Source organism: Sapajus apella, unplaced genomic scaffold (assembly GCF_009761245.1).
Source record: "Sapajus apella isolate SASKATOON/1434 unplaced genomic scaffold, GSC_monkey_1.0 scaffold88, whole genome shotgun sequence".
Lineage (NCBI taxonomy): Eukaryota > Metazoa > Chordata > Mammalia > Primates > Cebidae > Sapajus > Sapajus apella.
The window spans coordinates 6,479,354-6,484,632 of NW_022437028.1; positions in this window are offsets into that span (position 1 = coordinate 6,479,354).

Sequence of the window (5,279 nt, forward strand, 5' to 3'; positions counted from 1 at the left end):
CACACACACAATTCCTTTCATGAGATTAGTCTTCCACAAACCTTTCACAACTTGCTTCAACCTTCAGTTTTGTCCTAAACTTCTTTTTTTATATCTGCAGCCTACTTTATGACAGAAATTTCCTTTCCTTTCCTCTTGATTTTGACCAAAGTCCTCTCTTTTGCAAAATGAAAAATTACTCTCTTTTCAACTTTCTTTACCAAAAATACATCCTCATACTTATAACTTTCTTCACATCTCTCCTACTTACTGGGATTCTTCCCACCTTCTTTCTGTTTCATTCCTAAATCCGTATTTTGAAAGAATCTTTAAATAACCCCCGAGTTAAACAAAATTGCTCTTATTTAACAAAAACCCTATCTCAAAAAAGCTAGCACGGTCACCAAGTGTCCAAGTGTGCTTTTCTTTTCTTTCTTTTCTTTTTTTTTTTTTTTTTTTTTGGAGGCAGAGTCTCTCTGTTGCCCAGGCTGGAGTGCAAATGGCACAATCTCTGCTCACTGCAACCTCCGTCTCCCAGGTTCAGGAGGTTCTCCTGCCTTAGCCTCCTGAGTAGCTGGGATTACAGGCGCACGTTGCCATGCCCAACTAATTTTTGTATTTTTTGTAGAGATGGGGCTTTGCCCTGTTGGCCAGGCTGATCTCAAACTCCTGACCTCAGGTGATCCACCCACCTCAGCTTCCCAAAGTGATTACAGGCATCAGCCACCACGCCAGGCCTGATCCCTTTTCTTGAACAACTCATATATCCCAAACCAGCACACCAAAATGTTCATTTACAGTGAGAATGAAGCTATCCCCACAGGGGTGACAGGAACTGCATGCTGGTCTCTGCACAGAGATAGAGCTGTCATTAGCATTCATCAGGCTGCATTTTGGCCCACTTCCTTGTTGCTAAAAGTCAGGTAGCACTAGTTCCTGACCATTGAATACCACTGTTCCTATAGATAGGATTTTTGACTTTAGGGTCATAAGAATTGATTTGGGCCAGGCGTGGTGGCTCGTGCCCGTAGTCCTAGCACTTTGGGAGGCCAAGGCAGGCGGATCACCTGAGATCAGGAGTTCGAGACCAGCCTGACCAACATGGAGAAACCCCGTCTCTACTAAAAATACAAAAATTAGCTGGGCATGGTGGCACACGCGCCTGTAATCCCAGCTATTCAGGAGGCTGAGCCAGGAGATCAAATTGATTTGGGGCCAGGCGCAGTGGGTGATGGCTCATGCCTGTAATCCCAGCACTTTGGGAGGCCAAGGCAGGTGGATCACAAGGTCAGGAGTTTGAGACCAGCCTGACCAACATGGTGAAGCCCTATGTCTACTAAAAATACAAAAACTAGCTAGGTGTGGTGGTAACCTGGTAATCCCACTTACTCAGGAGGCTAAGGCCGGAGAATCCCTTGAACCCAGGAGGTGGAGGTCGCAGTGAGCCAAGATCTTGCCACTGCACTCCAGCCTGGGTGACAGAGTGAGACTCTGTCTCAAGAAAAAAAAAAAAAAAAAAAAAAACAGAATTCATTTGGGAGGCCAGGCGAGGTGGCTCATACCTGTAATCCCAGCACTGTGGCAGGCCGTGGTGGGCAGATCATGAGGTCAGGAGTTCGAGGCCAGCCTGGCCAACATGGAAAAGCCCTGTCTCTGCTAAAAATACAAAAATTAGCCAGGCATGGTGGCAGGTGCCTGTAATCCCAGTTAGTTGGGAGGCTGAGGCAGGAGAATCACTTGAACCCAGGAGGCACAGATTGCAGTGAGCCGAGATCTTGCCACTCCACTCCAGCCTGTGCTATAGACCCAGACTCTTTCTCAAAAAAAAAAAAAAAGAGAGAATTGATTTGGGGACCTCCTGGGGCTGTATCACAGGGGGAAATGTGAAATTAAAAAAAAAAATCAATTTTGGCTGGGTATGGTGGCTCACACCTGTAATCCCAGCACTTTGGAAGGCTGAGATGGGAGGATCTCTTGAGCCCAAGAGTTAGAGACCAGCCTGACCAACATAGTAAAACTCCATCTCTATCAAACAAAACAAAAATTAGCCAAGCATGTTGGTGATTGCCTGAAGACCCAGCTACTCTGGAGGCTGAGGTGGGAGGATCACTTAAGCACAAGAGTTGGAGGCTGCAGAGAGCTATGATCCTGTAAGTTCTGACCCCAGCATGAACAGCATGTTCATCTCTGTGACCTGCAAGAACACGCCAGATAAGGTCCTGGAAGAAATGGTCAACCCCTGCAGCGCCTAACTAACCTGAGACATTCTTCTATTGTTTCTTATTCCAGCCTCAACTGACAAAGCCACTGGACTTTGTTTTTTTTTTTTTTGTTTTTTTTTTTGAGACGGAGTTTCGCTCTTGTTACCCAGGCTGGAGTGCAATGGCGCGATCTTGGCTCACCGCAACCTCTGCCTCCTGGGTTCAGGCAATTCTCCTGCCTCAGCCTCCTGAGGAGCTGGGATTACAGGCACGTGCCACCATGCCTAGCTAATTTTTTGTATTTTTAGTAGAGACGGGGTTTCACCATGTTGACCAGGATGGTCTCATGACCATCTGAGATCTCTTGACCTCGTGATCCACCTGCCTTGGCCTCCCAAAGTGCTGGGATTACAGGCTTGAGCCACCGCGCCCAGCCCCAGCTACTGGACTTTGTAATTCAGCTTGGCCAACCTCGTGACTCCAGATCCTATGACCCCTTCCCAGCTTGCAAACCTGCAATCCCTTCCCAGGTTGTAAAAAACCACTAACTGGCGGGGTGTGGTGACTCATGCCTGTAATCCAAGCACTTTGGAGGCCAAGGCGGGGGGATCACCTGAGATCAGGAGTTCAAGACCAGCCTGACCAACATGGTGAAACCCCCATCTTAAAAAAAAAAAAACAAAAAACCACCAACTGCAACTTTTGTAACTTTCCACTGCCTCCCCTACAACCTATAAAACCAACTTCTGTCCCACTGCCCTTCGCTGACACCCTTTTCGGCCTCAGCCCACCTGCACCCAGGTGAATAAACAGCCATGTTGCTCACACAAAGCCTGTTTGGGTGTCTCTTCCTTCAGAGCGTGTGTTTTAAGAGATCCAGCCGCCTCGCTCCAGCCTGGGTAACACAGCAAAACTCCATCTTAAAAAGAAAAGGAAAAAAAAGGAATTTAGATTGAAAAAGAGAAAAGGCTTGAGTTTGTCGTCGCTCAAGCCTGTAATCCCAGCACTCCAAGCGCTGAGATGGGAAGACGGCTTGAGCCCGGGCTTCCCCGCTGCAGTGAGCCGTGATCGCGTCCCTGCACTCCACCCAGGACGACAGTGAGCCCTTGACTCTAAAACAAAACAAAACAAAACTTGGGAATGATAGTGTTACAGGAAAGGGGTCCCTACCCAGACCCCAAGTAAGGGTTCTTGGATCCCACACGAGAAAGAATTCAGGGCCAGTTCACAGAGTAAAGTGAAAGCAAGTTTCTTTTCTTTTTCTTTTTTTTTGTTTTTTGCCCAGGGAAAAGCCTCTATTGACTCCAGCACAACCGCCCTGGCCCCAGGGCAGGCGGCACAACTATGAGAAGAGGCGGATGGTCCCATCTGCCCCCGAGGAGAAGACCCATGGCTGAGTGGGGTGAAGATGACGTTCAGCACTCCCAGGTCTCGGGTCAGCCTGTGTCCCTTCAGCACCTTGACAGGCACCAGCAGGGGCTTCTGCAGAAGGTCCTTGTACACCATGCCATGGCAGACGAGGAGCAAGTTTCTTAAGAAAGAGGAATAAAAAATGGCTACTCCATAGAGCAGCCTTGAGGGCCAAGGGCTGCTGGGTGCCCATTTTTATGGTTGTTTCTTGATGATAGGCCAAACAAGGGGTGGGTTATTCATGCCTCCCCCTCTTTTTTTTGAGTCCCTTTTTTTTTCTTTTTTTTTGAGACGGAGTTTCGCTCTTGTTACCCAGGCTGGAGTGCAATGGCGCGATCTCGGCTCACCGCAACCTCCGCCTCCTGGGCTCAGGCAATTCTCCTGCCTCAGCCTCCTGAGTAGCTGGGATTACAGGCACGCGCCACTCATGCCTAGCTAATTTTTTTGTATTTTTAGTAGAGACGGGGTTTCACCATGTTGACCAGGATGGTCTCGATCTCTTGACCTCGTGATCCACCCGCCTCGGCCTCCCACGGTGCTGGGATTACAGGCTTGAGCCACCGCGCCCGGCATGCCTCCCCTTTTTAGACCATCCAGGGTAACTTCCTGACGTTGCCTTGGCATTTGTAAACTGTCATGGCGCTGGTGGGAGTGTAGCAGTGAGGATGACCAGAGGCCACTCTCGTCGCCATCCTGGTTTTGGTGGGTTTTGGTGGCTTCTTTCCTGCAACCTGTTTTATCAGCGAGGTCTTTATGACCTGTGTCTTGTGCTGACCTCCTGTCTCATCCTGTGACTTAGAATGCCTTAACCATCTGGGAATGCAGCCCAGTAGGTCTCAGCCTCATTTCACCCAGCTCCTGTTCAAGATGGAGTTGCTGTGGTTCACATGCCTCTGACAATAGCAGGAAGAGTTTAAAAAAAAAAAAAAATTCTTTAACTCCACTCCAGGTGGCATTTCTTAGTGCCTCTGAAGGTTCCCATCCTGGAACCAGCCCCCAGCTCACCCAGAGCAAGAAAAGATCAATGAAAATCCCAGCAAAGGCAAGACCCTGGGTTCCAGCATCAATGCTAAGGGCTGGAGCGTTTTCTGATGTTTTGCTTGGAAAGGCAGAATTTGGTTGTCTAGTGCCTCTGCTAATTGGCCTCCATCCAACACCCTGGAGGGACGGTCTGATTAGAAGCCACAGCTGCTTTGCTCATTATTTCTGATGAATGGACATCACCTGGTGTCTCCCGGTGATGGCGCTTGCTCAGTCCCCAGGTGTGAACTACACAACCAACAAAGGCAAGATGGCTTTGCAGCCAGCATGGCGAAATTCCTCCCTATTAAAAATACAAAAAAATTAGCCATACGTGGTAGCAGGTGCCTGTAATCTCAGCTACTCAGGAGGCTGAGGCAGGAGAATCAGTTGAACCCATGAGGCAGAGGTTTCGGTAAGCTGAGATCATGCCACTGCACTCCAGCCTTGGCAACAAGAAAGACATCATCTCTAAAAAAAAAAGATAGGTTTGGCCGGGCGCGGTGGCTCAAGCCTGTAATCCCAGCACTTTGGGAGGCCGAGGCGGGTGGATCACGAGGTCAAGAGATCGAGACCATCCTGGTCAACATGGTGAAACCCCGTCTCTACTAAAAATACAAAAAATTAGCTGGGCATGGTGGCGCGTGCCTGTAATCCCAGCTCCTCAGG